We start from the raw sequence: 17,487 nt of genomic DNA on the forward strand, positions 1-17,487 counted from the left end.
TGATTTCAAAGTGTGTGAAAAGTGCAAGAGAATGTGCAAATTATGATGATTTGATTGAAGATCTATTGATTAGTAGAGGAAGTGAATCTAAAGGATAAGTAGAATATCCTTGTGGTGAAGCAAAGCCATATTCAATTAGAAATGATCAAGTACAAGCTAGAATAGAGATCTAAAATTAGCAAATTAGTTACTGTCAAATCAAGTCATCTCATTGTTACTCTCTAACCATTGTAGCAGTAATCTAAATCTCCTAACAGAGTTGGCTTAACAGCTATTTGCAAATCCTCTAACAAGGTGGCAATTCCATTGAATTTTTCTCAACACCTCTAACTAGGCCACTTCTAATAGGGTGATTAAATCCTTTAATAGGGTCACACCTAACAGTGTGTTTTGTAACCTTTAACAGGGTTGGCTCCTAACAAGGCTCACTTCAGAACAATGAAAATTAGTAACTAGTTGCTATTGGTGGTTTTTCCCAAATTGGGTTTCCACATTAAATCTTGGTGTCAAAAGTGTTCATGCTATTTTCTTTTATGTGTTTGCAACTAAGTTAAAGTAATGGTAATCAAAGATAACATCTGAAGTTTATATATTAAGCATTTACCAAGCTCATTCAATTATCATTGAGTTAAAACATTCTGTACGTGTTTACCAAGCTTCAACAATATTCAGTAATCTATTTGCATTGTACTAACATCAAAGGGATTTGGGATTTATTTTAGTAGTAACTAATTCACCCCTCCCATCTTAGTTACTCCTCTTATATTTCCAACAATTGGTATTAGAGCTTTTGGTGCTTACAGAGAAGGTTTCAAGGACCTAAGCTAAAGATTAGGATGTCTTACAAAAGAGAAATCCCCAAGTTGAATAGAGACAATTTTGTAGCATGACAAGGACTTATGAGATTACATCTAGCTACCATCAATGATTCAGGTTGCAAGTATCTTGATGCTAAATATAAGACTCGCACTGGAACATTATCAGTTGAAAACATTGTTGAGAAGAAGAATCATAATATCATGATGATTGATATTGCATCTACTCTTGATTATGCTGAATTTGATGAGGTAAAAGATTGCAAAATGGCTTTTGAAATGTGAAACAAACTAAAAGATATCTACGGAGGAGATGACAATGTAAGAAGAGCCAAACTAGAAAGCCTTAGAGAAAAAATTGATTAAATGAAAATGAGAGAAGATGAAAACATTTAAAAATATGTGGAAAGGATCAAGGCCAGTGTAAGTGCAATCAAAGCATCTAGAGGAGACATCAAGGAGGAAACTATTGTAAGTTAAGTACTCAAAACTCTTCTTCCCATTTATACAATTAGAGTATCTTCTATTCAAGAAATGAGATGTGATGCAAATAATAAGATAGGTTTAGGTGCTCTAGTTGGAAGATTAATAGCTTTTGAGTTAGACAATTATGATAACTATGTTCTTGCTTCAAAGAATATTGAACCTGCATTTAAAGCTAAGCTTTCACTCAAAGAAAATGGTAAAAAGTCAAAATCTAGTCAATCAAGAAGTGAAGAAGATGGATCATTAGAAGAAAGTTCAGACAGTGATCTTGAATTTTTTGAAGCCCTGCTTGCAAGGAAGTATTCCAAAGGAAGAGTAAAGTACAAAGGTAAAGTTCCTCTAGTCTGCTTTCTTGTGAAGAAATTGGTCACATTACTTCTAGGTGTCCAAAAAAGTAAATTAAAGATGAGAAGAAAAGCAATAAGCATAAAGACAAGAAGGACTCCAAGAACTATAGGAGCTTCAAGGAAAAAGGTAAGAAGTCTTGTTTCATAGCTAAATATTTTGATAACAGCAAAGATGAAATGGTATATATTGCTATGAAAGATGAATCTAACGATGAAGGATATAAGATGGCACTTATCTCTCATGTTAGAAAAAATGATATATGGATTATTGATAGTGGCTACTCACATCATATGACTAGTGACATAACAAAATTTGAGCATATGGAATATTATGATGGAGGTAGTGTAAGATTTGGAAACAATGAACCTTGTAACATAAAAGGAAAAGGATGTATCTTGTTAACTAAAGAACTTGTGTCTGATAATACTTATTGGGTCGAAGGACTAAAGCATAATCTACTAAGTGTGGCACAACTAAATAACATTGGATTTAAGGTAGAATTCATGAATGGACATGCCAAATTGCTAGATGGGAAAGGAAATTTAGTTGGTTCTTGAAAGCAAACAAAAGGTAATCTATTTTATCTTGATCTCAATGATTGTTCGTGTTTTATTGCTCAAGTAGAGGAAAGTTGGTTATGGCACAAAAGGCTATGTCATGTGAATTTTGATAACTTGGTTAAGATAAGAAAACATAAAAGAGTAAGAGGTATTCCTAGTTTGAAGAAGCCTAACATGGGTCTATGCAAGAATTGCCAAATTGGTAAGATGGGAAAGACAAGCTTCAAAAGCAAAGAATGTCAATCAAAAGAAGTCTTGGAAATTGTTCATACAAACTTATGTGGACCTATTGGAATAGAAAGTTATAGTGGAGAAATTTGTTTCGTTCTTTTTGTTAATGACTACTCTAGAATGATGATAGTAATGTATCTAAAAGAAAAATTAGAAGCCTTTCAAAAATTCAAGTGGTATTTGGCAAGAGTAGAAAAAGAAACTGGAAAAAGGTTTAAATGCTTGAGATTAGATAGCCATAGTGAATTCATCTCCCATGAATTCAACAATTTTTGCATTGAAAGAGGAATCAAAAGACAAGTATCATCCCCTAGTATACCACAACAGAATGGTATAGCAAAAAGAATAAATAGATCTATCATGGACTATGCAAGAATGTTGATGATTGAAAAGAATGTTGCTCTCAAATACTGGAAGGAAGCTATCAACATTGTAGTTCATACCTTGAATAGAGTTTAGTTGAAGAAAGATTCAAACAAGACACCTTATCAGCTATGGTATGGCTACAAACCTAATGTAGGTTACTTGAAAGTATTTGGTAGCAAATGTTACATATTGAATGAATCTAGAAAAGAAAAATTTGATGTAAAAGGTGATGAAGGCATATTTCTAGGATACTCCTACAGAAGTAAAGCATACAAATGTTTGAATTTATCTACTCACAAAATTATAGAAAGTGCACATATTAGAATTGATGAATTTGCAGAAAAGAGTGAAGAAGAAAGCAACAAGGAACATGAAGACTACAGAAGATTTACTTATTATGAACCTAATACTCTACCAAATCTATTTGAAAGAAAAGAAGCTTCAACTCCCGAGTCTCCAAAAACTCCAATAGTTACTAAGTTGTAGGTAGTGGAACCCAAGCTACAAGGACCTGAGTAATAATCAAAAGCTACTGAAATGGTTCAAACCAAGCTTGATGGACTTGAGTCATAGGCAAAAGGACCTGAGCTTGAAACTAACATTCAAGAAGTAGATGGTGGAACTCATTCAAAGACCAAGTAGCCTATGTTAGCAAGATATGTCAGAAGACATCATGCGCTTGATTAGATTATTAGAGACAAATTAGATGGAACAATGAAAAGAAGCAAATTAAAAGGTACATGTTTACTTATTGAATTTGAACCTAGAATTGTTAAATATGCTCTAGAAAATGAAAGTTGGATTGAAGCAATGAGTGAAGAGATAGAACAGATAGAAAAGAACAAAACTTGGACTCTTGTTCCTAAATCCAAGGATAAAAATGTAATTGATACAAAATGGGTATATAGAAATAAGCTGAATGAAAATGGAAAAGTATCAAAGAACAAAGCAAGATTGGTGTGCAAAGGTTATTCTCAAGAAGAAGGTATTGACTACGGTGAGACTTTTTCTCCTATGGCAAGACTTGAAGGTGTTAGAACTTTACTAGCATATGCAACACATAGAGGATTTAAATTATATCAAATGAATGTTAAATATACATTCTTGAATGGAATTCTTGGTGAGGAAATCTACATTGAACAACTAAACGATTTTGTAGATCCTAGTGAAGGAGACATGGTTAGCAAACTACACAAAGCATTATATGGTCTCAAACAAGCTCCTAGAGCTTGGTATGAAAGACTCCATAATTACTTGGTACAGATTGGTTTGCAAAGGGCTAATGATAAGAGTAGTCTATATATCAAGGAAGGACCAGATAAGAAGATTGTGTTAGCAAAAATATTTGTTGATGATACTCTATTAATAGGAAATGATGATTTATGCAAAAAATCCATAAAAGAAATTAGTAAATAATTTGAGATGTCCATATTTGGTGAAATACAATTTTTTGTTTGATTGGAAATATAGCAGAACAAGAATGGTATCTACATCACTCAATCTAAGTATATCAAGGAGATACTAAAGAAATTTGGAATGGAAGATTCAAGACCAGTTGGAACACCTATGTCTATTGGACATATGCTTTCCAAAAATGATGATTCCAAAGAAGTAGATAAGACCACTTATAGATAAATAATTGGAAAATTATAGTATGTAGTTCATACAAGGCCTAATATCACTCTAGCAGTTTCAAATAGTGGTAAGATTCTTAGCACATCCCAAGAAAAATCACATGATGGAAATCAAAAGAATCATGAGGCATCTAAAAGGTACTAAAGACTATGGTTTATGGTACAAACTTGGAGGCAATCTAGACTTGAAAGTATTTATTGATGTTGATTGGGTAGGAAGTCTTGATGATAGAAAAAGCACTAGTGGTGGAGCATTCTTTCTTGGTAAAAGATTAGTATCTTCAACAAGAAAGAAGCAAAATTGTACATCTAAATCCATAATAGAGGCAAAATATGTAGTTGCAGCAGTCAATTGTTCTAACATTGTTTGGTTCAAACAATTGTTGGAAGGAATGAAGGTAGAAATCAAAGATCCAGTTGTCATATATTGTGATAACACCAGTACAATCAACATATCAAAGAATCCAATAATGCATTCCAAAACAAAGCATATTGCTATAAAGTGTCACTTCTTAAGAGAGTTGGTGCAAGATAAAGAAGATAGATTGGAATATGTGAATACAAACTAACAGATTGCAGACATATTCACCAAGCCATTACCTAAGGGTACATTTTTGTATCTAAGAGGTAAGCTAGGGGTCATTTCCCTATCTAAAATTCACTAAATAAATTTTAGTGAATGTATCAACCAAAACCTGTTGAAGATCAATCAGTTGATGTAAAATTGGAAAAGAACATTTTGTAGATGAATCAATATTTAAGGTACATTGGTAGATATAAAGTTATTGTCTTTGACATGTGTTGTCAAAGAGGGAGAAGTTTACTATCATATCTTTGAGAAATTTTTGTAACCAGAATAAAGTTAGAAACCAATGAGGGAGAATTCTTCTAAAGAATAAGTATACTGATAGAGGGAGTTCTCAAATCTAAAATCTAAAATTTCATTCTACTATGACATGTTTTGTTGCCATCAATGCCAAAGAGGGAGATTGTTAGATACAATTGATTAATTGTGTGTTGTCTTTGATGTTACAAAAATTCCATAATCATTATCAGTTAGCATATGCTAAGCTCACTTGAGCAGTGAAGATAGTTCTTAGTGTTTATCAAGCTTTCCTGTGTTTGCCTAGTTCAAAAGGTAGTGTCTATCGAGTTCACTTAGGTGTTGAAGGAAAAGTTGTAGAAAGCAAGTGTTAACCAAGCTCACTCGAGTAAAAAAGGAATGTTGGATGGAACTAGTGCTAACCGAGCTCAGTTGGTTGCCAAAATATTGTCGTAAGTTTGCAATATTAACCAAGCTTTTATTGGTTAACAAAGGAAATCATTTCAGAGTTAGTTTCTACCAAGCAGGGTCAGCTGACAAAATATTTTCTTATTTTTTTGTATTAAGCTTAATTGACTTATCTATTGATTCTAGCCAACTAAGGTGATGAATATTGATTATTGTAAGTTGTATTTGAGCTAACTTGACAAAGTGGAAGGTATAAGTATACGATCAAATTGTGATTTCAAAGTGTGTGAAAAGTGCAAGAGTATGTGTGAATTATGATGATGTGTTTGAAGATCCATTGATGAGTAGAGGAAGTGAATCTAAAGGATAAGAATAATATCCTTGTGGTGTAGCAAAGTCATATTTGATTAGAAAGGATCAAGTACAAGCTAGAAAAAAGATTTTAAATCAAAAAATAAATTACAATCAAATCAGGTCATCTCATTGTTACTCTCTAACCATTGTAGTAGTGATCTAAATCTCCTAACAGAGTTGGCTTAATAGCTATTTGAAAACCCTCTAAAAAGGTGGCAATTCCATTGAAATGTTCTCAAGACCTCTAACCATGCCACTCCTAACAGGGTGATTAAATCCTTTAATAGGGTCACACCTAGCAGTGTGTTTTGTAACCTTTAACAGGGTTGGCTCCTAACAAGGCTCACTTTAGAAGAGTGAAAATTAGTAACTAGTTGCTATTGGTCATTTTTCAAAAATTGGGTTTCCACATTAAATCCTGGTGTCAAAAGTTTTCATGCTATTTTCTTTTATGTGTTTGCAACTAAGTTAAAGTAATGGTAATCACAGATAACATCTATGATTACCATTACTTTAACTTAGTTGCAAACACATAAAAGAAAATAGCATGAACACTTTTGACACCAAGATTTAATGTGGAAACTTAATTTGAGAAAAACCACCAATAACAACTAGTTATTGATTTTCACTCTTCTGAAGTGAGCCTTGTTAGGAGACAACCATGCATCTAAAGTTTAAATTTTTTGAATTTTTTTACTACTTGGCTCCCTGTGCCTGGCTTTAGCTTCAACTTCAGCCCTTGGCTTCAATCTAGCCTCTGTGCCTAGATTTGACTTCAACTTCAGCTTCTGCACCTGGCTTTGACTTCGGCTCCTACATGGGTCCTACTCTAAATCCTATGTATGGCTTCTATTTGGGTTTTTTTTATGTTCAACTTTATGGTGGTCCCTTTGGCTTCTAGGGTTTGTTCACCTAGTGTGGGTGGTTCGACCATTTCCTATGCTAATGTGGCTGCCTTTGAGGTTGGTATTGGTGGTCTTGCTAAAAAGTCAAGGTTTCATGATACCATGCATTCAGGGGTGCCAATTGTGGTAAGTAACCCATTAAAGATTGACTTAAAATCTAATATTGTTGATGAGATCTCTATCTATATGGTTGATTTCTCAACCAATGCTACTATCTTTTATTTTAAGGGTGTTTGACCTTCTTTATCATACTCGCATGCATGGATTTCCCATTTTTGGGACCCCATCATTTCAGAGACAACCCATATTTACCCTATGCCTAGGGGGTTCTTCATTGTTAAATTTGAATCTACTATAGATAGAGATGCCATCCTTTTCCATGTTTTCTATTGGGAAGCAAAGTTTCCCTTGATGGAAAAACCTTGGCATAATGATTCCAACCCATTGATAGAATCTTTTAATAAGTTCCCTATCTAGGTTAGGCTATTGAATCTCTCCTTTCACCTTTGGGTAGATCCTATTTTGGAGGAGGTGGGGAGATCCCTTGGTGGATTCTTCTTGATAGATAAGGATTCTATCAATGTGTTTTGAATGGCGTATGCTTGCATTCTGGTAGAGATTGATGTTTCTAAGGAACTCCCAAAAATGATTTTGATGGCTTCTACTTTAGGATCATGGAATATCCTTCTTGACTATGAGGGTATCCCCTTCTGGTGTAGGAAGTGCCACAAGGCTGGTCACCTAGTTGTAGGCTACTCCGCAGGTAAATCTAGACCGAAAATGCTCCTTCTTGGTGGAAGGGGGTCTTGGAATATCACTAAATGGTCCATACGGTCCTCTTTGTAGGGGATGATGACTCTATTCAAGATATTTTGGTGGAGGATTCAGTTGTTATTCTTGGCATTTTGACAAAGGATCATCCTTTGGCTCCTTTGGTTGTAGTAGATTAGTCTTTGGATTCTATTGTCCTATCTTCTGGTGATTTGATGGAGGATCCTCCTTTGGCTCCTTCTACAGATGCAGCTAGTCTATCTTCTAGTGATTTGTGGGCAGCCACCTCTTTGGATCCTTCTCAGGTTGATGTTCCTTCTCTTGTTTCTATTGTAACTTTCTTTGCGGTAGTTTTTTCCCTGGCTTCAGGGGTTTCAGGGTCTGGTTGTGGCTTTGCTGATTCACAAAGCCAGAAGGCTACTGGTTTGATGGGGATTGGAAGGACCTCAGTAAAAGGAAATAAGGTCATGCCCTCCACTTCTAATTTATCAAGGATGGACCTTCATGTGGCTTCTTCTCAGGTTGTAGATGTTCCAATTACGGTCTCTTCCCTGGTCTCAAGGATTTTTGGGATTAGCTTTGGTGTTGCTGATTTACGATGGCAAAAGGCTGTTTGTTTGGAGGAGGATGGATGGACCATAGTAAAAGGAAAAAAGGTCAAGCTCTCCACTACCTCTTTTGATATGGCATTACATTCTCAAAAGAAGGGATCTAAAGGCAAAGCCTGACTAGTTTTTTTGGCCTATTGTTCTTTGTTGTGTATCATGGTTGGGGAATTTTTTCCCTTTTCTTCTTTGGGTTTCAGGAGCCCAGTCAAAACTTGTGTTAGTGGCTATTGAGATGCCACAATGTTCACCTTTTGTTTGGTGATCTATAGCACTGGCCTTTTTTTTGGCTATTGTCCTTTGGCTGGGCTTTAATTGCTTATTTTTAGCATTTTGTATTGTTTTAACTTTGGTTTTAGGATCCTTGTAAAACCTATTTATCTAATCAAAAAATATAAATTTTATATATTAAGCATTTACTGAGCTCATAAAGTTATTACCAAGTTACAACATTCTGTATGTGTCTACCGAGCTTCAACAATATTCAGTAATTTGTTTGCATTTTGTACTAACATCTAAGGGATCTAGGATTTATTTTAGTAGTAACTAATTCACCCCTCCCCTCTTAGTTACTCCTCTTATATTTCCAATAGGTTGATAGTTATAATCCCTATTGTTGAGCTTTTGAATAGCATATGTATGTAGAATTCCAATGATTTTCCTTTTCAAGGGCATATGTGAAAAACATCCTTGCTAAAAATGGGTTATTAGACACCTAAAGTAATAGTAATGTATAAAAAACCACATGAAACATAAAATTTCTCAAGAATACTATTTAAACTATAAATTCAAAAAAATTATGAATTTTTTACACTACAACTTTCTCAAGAATACAATTTAAACTAAACATTAAAAAAAAAAAAGTAGTTTTGGACACTTGACAATTAAAAATTCCTAACTTGCTCATTTAGCATGACTCATCAAAGTTGAGAAATTATAATGAATTTTGAGTTAAATACATGTGTGCAGATTTTTATTCTTTTCTTCCTTCTAGAGATGAACTTTTTTTGTGTACTTACCAGTCAAATCTATGTAGTGTTATTGGTGTTTAGGAGGAAAATGAAATAGATGAATTTATTGATGTAAACTAGATGGGATAAGTTCATTTGTTAAACATCTTCATCCTAAGTCATCCCATACAAGATAAAGAGGGATTTCCAAATATAATTCTCAACATAACTTAAGTTTGATTAGAAAAACATAAATAGGATGAAGGAATGCTAATACTAAACTCAAATTATACTAAGTAAACAAGTACATCTTCTTTCATGTGATGTTTATTAACCTTACATGTATAATATGAAATTAAATTGATCCAAATGATTAAATGACAAAGATGAATTAAGATACCTAGAATTACTAAATACAGGATAAATATGTATGCAATTAGACCAATTATCTAGGGAAACTACCTTTCTACAAAAAACCACTATCCAAAAATAGTGATAGAAAATCATAGTGCAGATTTTGAAAAAAGATATAAAACCTTCAACACCCTTCAAATATCAAAACTCTAGATATAAGAAAATTTAATCAACCTATATGAGTTTTTTTATATCCTCAAGACCGCATTCTTGGAGGGTACAAATAGAATCGACCCCAAATATCTTGGAAGCTTCCAATTATAAGTTCCAAAATAAAATTCACAATTCCAATAACATGTTCATGCACATAAGAAAAATATTTTTTATTGAGAGAAGGGGCTCTCCTTGGTCAAGCCCCCATTTGAATTAACCTTGAAAGAGACAAGTATGGAAAAGAAAGTAAAGTAGTAAGAAAAACCTATGATTCACCTTACTTGATGAAACCCTTTTTAGGAAGAGTTTTGTTATTGCTAGATGTTACTGATGTTGAATATTCAATAGGAATGTAGCAAATATCCACAAATGCAAAGGATCTAATTAATACTAAATCATGGAGCCCTAGATTTATATTTACACAAAGGAAGAATAAAATGAATACTACAATGTAGATATCAACCCTTGATGGCCAAAAAAATGCTAGATCTTGAAGAGAAAATGATCACAAAAGATCCTTGAATCTTGAGAATACCTTGAAATCTTGATGGATCTCCTTGATTACACTTTGAATAATAATCTTTATGTCCTTATTTGTGACTATGGTTACCTCTTGATGTATAGATGTGTGAAAATGAAGTGTTGAAGCTTCCTTATATGCTAGTTCACAGGATTGAAAAATAAAGCAAGCTAACAGGGTCACTATATTTTCCAAATTGAATCTCTATGACAAAATTGGCCCTAGGACCAAAAAGGGCTAGGGTACAAGTCAACCTAACTAACCTATAGAATTTTTGATTGACTGCGTTGAGCTATACTAGGTATAGGTCAATTGGGTTGACTTGTAATAGGATTATCCCAAGGAGAGATAATCTTAGGGTCTCATAAATCACATGTATAGAACTAGAAGAGAGAGAGAGAGAGAGAGAGAGAGAGAGAGAGAGAGAGAGAGAGAGAGAGAGAGAGAGAGAGAGAGAGAGAGAGAGAGAGATTTTAGCACAAATGCATTAATAGACCATAAAATCACTAAAAGGTAGGATTTAAAAGGTCTTAAATGATGGGCACTTCTATTTTATGATGATGAATTCAGCCCCCACTTTATCAGGAGTATGAATCTACCTCATACTTGGAGTAAAGTAGATTAAATGCAAGATTTCATTTTATCACGACCAAGGAGAAAAATAAACTACCAAGCCCACAATAGACTTGCATATTTTCCATATCCAAAGTCATAAAAATGAGATGTCATTGACAAGAGAAAAAGTGTAATCAAATTTCCTAATAAGGGTTGTGTTCATTATTGTGAACTACACAAAAAGGTGTGCTACAACAAAATATGACAATGAATGGTCTACCAATTGTATATGGCATGCTAGTTAATCCATCAAATATTCATCCTCATGGGACCATTTTTCCCAAAAGGGGAATCTTCAAGAGTTACCTAGGCATAAGGATGAGTGTATCCTTAGGGGATATAGAAAATCCAAGGTTAGGCTTCCTAGAGTGTTTCATAATCCAAGGAAGGATCCAAAAGAAATGATCATGCCTCTTAGATTATTTGATAATCCAAAAAGGAATAAAAATGTGGGGATTAAACCTATCAATTGCTAATAATTCGATAGAGGGATCCAAAAAGTACTATGAGGATCAATCCCCCTAGGCTATTAATAATCCAATAGAGGCATCCAAAAAGCTATATAAAAACCATCAAAGTGTATGTGTGGAAGTGAGCAGAATGTATGCTCCCATGTTAAGTGATTGAAAATGGTTCAATGGGAGCAATGAATTTAACAAAAGCATACATGCATCTACTATAAATTTTTCCATTATGAAATACCCTCATGAGAGAATATTTCAAGGGAAACAAAAATATGACAAAAGAGAAATCACCAAAGAGATCTTCTAATGTTGGGCTCAATATTATCATATAATAATATATAATATTATACCAAATATGAAATTTCATCATTTTACAAAGGAAGTAGAATAAAACACAATGGAGTAAAAACACATAAGAGATACAAAGAATATTATTTTTGGGTCAACATCATGAAGATAAAAAATAATCAGTGATACCATATTGTAAGAATCCAAGTAGACTACACAAGCAAACATTTACGAATAATACTACACATATTGACAGAACATGTAACACCATATAGAAGAAGAGAGATATAAATATAATAATGTTTAAAACATGTTTTATTACTTCATCACCTTGCATCAATAGAGAAACAAGGATCATATAAAGAAATCCAAACAAAACATATAAAAAGCAACATAGTATAGGGGAAACACAACACAGAATACACAAGGACTATCATTCTAGAGAAGTCACCTCAAGCATGCTGCCAACCCCTCATCTTAGTTTATATCATTAAGGGAAGATGGAAAACTTACAAGAGGAAAAGTATCCATCATAGTAGGGAAAATAACCAAACCCAAGGAAAGACATTGGTCAGAGTCATTATACTCAATGCTCGAAGTGAACATTAACTATTTAGAAAGTGTGTTAGGAAAACCATGATCAACATCAATTGTCTCATATTCACAATCACTAAGATTTTTATTATCACTAATAACCTCATTAAAAAGAGTATATTTATGTTCAAGATTAATCATAACAAAATATAAGATATGAGTAGAATAATAATGTATATCCATTTGCATGTTATTATAATGATTTATGATTTACTCCCCCCAAGGGCTCAAATATGGGTTGATCAAAGGAAGGTAAAGGATGAGAAGAGGATGCAAGTTAAGAAGAAAGAGACAAAGCCTTAGCCAAGCTTAATGGCTCTTAAGATGCTTACAAGCATGTTGAATATGAATAAGACAAAATTGAAATATTAGGTTCAACAAACATAGAGTTTGAGGGAACAATTACAGGTTGAGAAATGTTATATGATGGATGAATATGTGGAGTAGGTAGGATAGTTATATAAGGGTTAACCTTATGTTAAATAAGCTCAAGAATCTCTTAAGGTTTGAGTTTTTTATAGGATCAATAAATATACTCATGATGAGTGGGTTTTTTTGAGGTAGAGAAGGCTTAAAAAGGTCAATTTCAACACAATCTTAAGGGTGAGAAGATTGATAAAGAGAATGATTAATAGTAATCATATCTCCATTGCAAGGAAACTTAAGGCATCTATGAATAGGAGAAGATACAACTTGCATGAAATAATTCCATGGGATATCAAGCTTGAATTTAAATAAACCAAAAGTAGGGATGAAAAAAAAGATAGTATCCAAAAAGTTACCATAAAGGGTCACAAGAATAGATATAGAGCCTTGAGGGTGATACACAAAACTATTACAAGTTTGAATCCACACTTCAAATGTGTCATGAATATTTATGTGATGATTTTTTTAGAATATGTTCTTCAGCGATAATATTAACTATAGAAGAGGGATCAATTAAAATTCCATGGGAAGGGATATGAGAAACCCCATCACTATTGTAAAGAGGACCATTAGGTGATTTAATCATCTTATAATGGTTAAGGGTAACAACAAATAAATATTTAGGTTCAAGTGGAGGAAAATTTAGAGGTTGAGATTGAAATTCACCTTGATTAGCTTCCTCTACCTTGTCATCATAAGTGATATTAATAACATAATTTGAATGAGAGGGTAAAGGATTCATTTAACTTTGCAAGTTCTAATTAAGAGATGCAAAAAAATTATGTGTACTATCAACCTCAACATCAATAGATATGGCTTTAGAATCAATAAGATCTTCAATAATATTTTTCAAAGCATAGCAGGTTTGAGTATCATGACCAGGCTGGTGAGGATATTAATAGAAATCATTTTGATCAAATGATTTGGGAATTATTTTTCTAGTATCAATAGGGAGGATAGGAGGAATTTTAATAATATTAACATTAATTAACTTTTACATCACCACATGTAAATGTTTAAATAAATAAGTTTACTTGCAATTAGGAGTAAACCCAAAGGAAAATGTAGCAATACCTTTAGATGTGGTAAAAACTTGATCATAAATTGTATATATTGTCTTGTTGATTTTGATGCAGTTGTTTGGTTTAGAATGCTTGTTTTGATGAATGGACATTCTACTCCTATCAAAAGTCATATGATCCATTAGAGTGGCACTCTTAAGATAAATCACTTGTGATTGATAATTTTGAAACACTACACAAAGATGTAAGAAGGAAGTTTACACCATAAGGATAATCTTATCTCTAATGTATTTTTGAAAATTAGAAATAAAAATAAATTGAATATCATGATCAGGCAAATGATAAGATATTTGGGAATATAAATATTTCAATCTACCAATGAATTCACTAACTTTTTCCTTAAAATTTTGTTTACAATGCAGTAAATCAATTAAATAAAATTAAGGAATAATGTTGTTTTAAAGTTTGAATGAAATAATTGGTAAGTTTTGAAAGGAATCAATTGAGTAAGGAGGTAAAGAGAAATACCATTGTAAATATTTTCCCCTAAATGTGCACTTAGCCATAATCTTGTAGTCATGAGAAAAATAACTACATATAGTTTGGAAAGTCCTAACATGAATAAAAAGATCACTCTTACCTTGATAAGTCTTAATATGAGGTATCTTCAAATATTTGGGGATAACAACATAAAGGATATCTATAGATAGAGGATTATTAATGTCACATATAGGAATGTTGTATTTAGATTGAGTGAATTGAGCCACACATTTTTGTGAAGCTAAGATAGTTTGAACTAGGTTACTAATGATGAGATTAAAAGATTAAATAGTAGGCATATACAAATGTGTTATCAAGGTTTTTGTAAGAAGTGGAGGAAACATGCAAAGTAGTAGGTGGAAGGTTTGAAGAAGTTGGCAGAAAATTAAAATATGTGAAAGGCACAATATTGTATGAAGGTAATGAATAAAGTATCAAAGTAGGAGGAACACTCATGGAAAGTATGGGGTTAGGAAGACCAATAATTAATGGATTATAGAATTATGTAGAAGTCATCATAAGAGGTGGCACATAAGTGGGAATTCTAGGAATCAAAGTTGAAATAGGCATGAAAGGGTCAATGGTCATGGAAGCAGGATTGTATTCTAACTCTTGCACACATGCCATCAAGGGCTTAGAGTGAGTATTAATAAGATGTAAAATGCCACACAAAATGAAAATTTTATTTTCATCACGGTTAATAAGATTCTTTATATCTTCAATAGAGGCAACACTATTAGGATTTTGATTTCTTACACAATCCAATTTTCCAACTTGTCAAATTCATGAGAGATATTGTCAAATTGGGAAGAAGGAACTCTTGAGGCTTCAACTTCTTCCTAAGAAGAGTGAATATTTATTCTCCATGATAGGGTTAAGATCATGAATGAAAGTGTTGGTATCATCATGGGTCCTAGGAAAGAACTATGAATCATGATCTTAAGAGTATATGACTTCTAATGGTAATTATAAAGATTGGACGTATTGTGATAAAGCTCATAAAAGGAAAAATCACAGAAAGAGAATCTAATGATATCTAACCATAAAAAAGATATAAATACTAGTAATACAAAAAAGAACATGTAAAGTAGATCTACATGCACAAAATAAACTATCTAACACCAAAATCACATAAAGGGGGGAATGCACAAAGAAGCATTCTAACTCCACAAAGAAAAGGGGCACAAGTCAGGCTCACCAAGATGGTTAGGTGAAATTGATAAAAAAAGCAAGAGAGATAAAGGGATCTAACTCCACAATTAAAAAATGGAGATGCATCAGGTTCACCAAAATATAAGGGGAAAATGGAAGCACTAAATTTATTAATTTAAACTAGAACAGATGAATTCATTTGCTAAACATCTTCACCCTAAGCCATTCAATATAGAAAATTAGGGGATTCCAACCACAACGTTCAATATAACTCAAGTTAGATTAGAAAAACCCAAATAGGATAAAAGGGATGCAAAAACTAAAGCTAAATTGTATTAAGGAAGTACGTGAGAAAGTCATCTTTCATGCAGTGTTCATTAACCTTAGATGTGTAATGTGAGAGCAAATTACTCAAATTGATTAAATGAAAATTGAATTAAGAAACTTAAAATTCCTAGATCTGGGGGAAATATGTATGCAATTAGTCTAACTAAACTACAAAACCAAATCTACGATATGAAATGAAAAGAAAAAAAAAATATGACCTCAAAATGTGCAAGGGAAAGTGTCTTTTTTCTCTAAAACTACTATCCATAAATTATGACATAAAATTAAATTGTGTATCTAGAATCAAAACTTAAAACCCTAAAAATCTTAGATCTGTAGTCAACCTCATCAACCTATACAAGTAGGTTCATGACATGTCAACCATATTCTCAAAGGGTCAAAATATAATAGACCCTAGATCTCCTGAAAGCTTTCAACCGTAACTTTCCATGTTGGGATTCACAATTCCAATAACTTGTTCCTTCACAAAAGAAACATAGATTTTTCTTGTGGGGAGGGGATTATCTTTGCCAATCCCCCATCTAGGAATCAACCTTGAAAGATAAAAGTATGAAAGAACATATAAAAAAGTAAGACAAATGCAATGATTTTCCTTACTTGATGAAACTCTTGTTAGGAAGGTTTTGTTTACTGCTAGATGTTAAATCTTAGATAGAATTGTAGGAAATATCCACAAACTCAATGGATCTAATCAATACCAAATCATGGAGCCATGGATGTAGATGTGCACAAAAGGAAGAAGAAAACGAATGCCACAATGTAGATCTCATCCCTTGATGGCCAACAAAATGTTATATTTTGAAGAGGAGATGCTCACTAAGGATCCTTGAATCTTGAGAACACTTTGAATTATTGATGAGTTGCCTTGGTTATCCTTTAAATCTTCTTTCTTGATGTCCTTAGATGTTCTTGTGGTTAAAGTGCCCAAGCTTCCTTATATCCTAGTTTTTGTGATAAAAAATAAAGTAAGTTAACAAGGTCAATATATTTTCCAAATTGAATCCTTAAGATAAAACTATCACTAGGGCCAAAAATGGCCAAGGTACAAGTTGACCTAGCTAACCTATATCATGTATAGGTTGACTGGGTTGACTTTACCAAGATTATCCTAAGAAGAGATAATCTCAGGATCTTAGAAACTACATAGGAAAAAATGGAAAAGAGGAAAAATGAATTATTTATGTACTATTAAATATTGTAGGTTTTCTAGAAATGATCACCACTCTTAGGATATATCGATGTAAAATTTATCTGAAAATTAAAATGAACTATCAAGTTTCTCTAATAGAAAGATAACACAATAATAAACTATAATATATTATGCAAATTCACATGAAAGATGACAACATGGCTAAAATATGAAAACATAATTACACATATAATACTAGATAAAGTTATAATCTTGAACATCACCTTAGAAGGGAAATAATTATAGAAAAAGGTGGAAAAAATAATCCCCATTCCATTATTGAAATCAACAACAAAATGTTATAATGCATTATAAGTCTTTTGGAGTCACAAGAATATCAAATAACATTATTTTCTCACTCACTCTTTGTCTTTACAATCTTAGTCTAGCTCCACACCTTTCAATCAATGACACAAATGTAGAAGTAAAAGAATTACTCAAAATCCAATCTTGCCCACCTCATGAACTAGCAATACATGATTTCATCTTTCCTTCCATCTCAAAAG

Source organism: Cupressus sempervirens, chromosome 8 (assembly GCF_028749045.1).
Source record: "Cupressus sempervirens isolate cs-2001-9-10 chromosome 8, ASM2874904v1, whole genome shotgun sequence".
Classification (NCBI taxonomy): domain Eukaryota; kingdom Viridiplantae; phylum Streptophyta; class Pinopsida; order Cupressales; family Cupressaceae; genus Cupressus; species Cupressus sempervirens.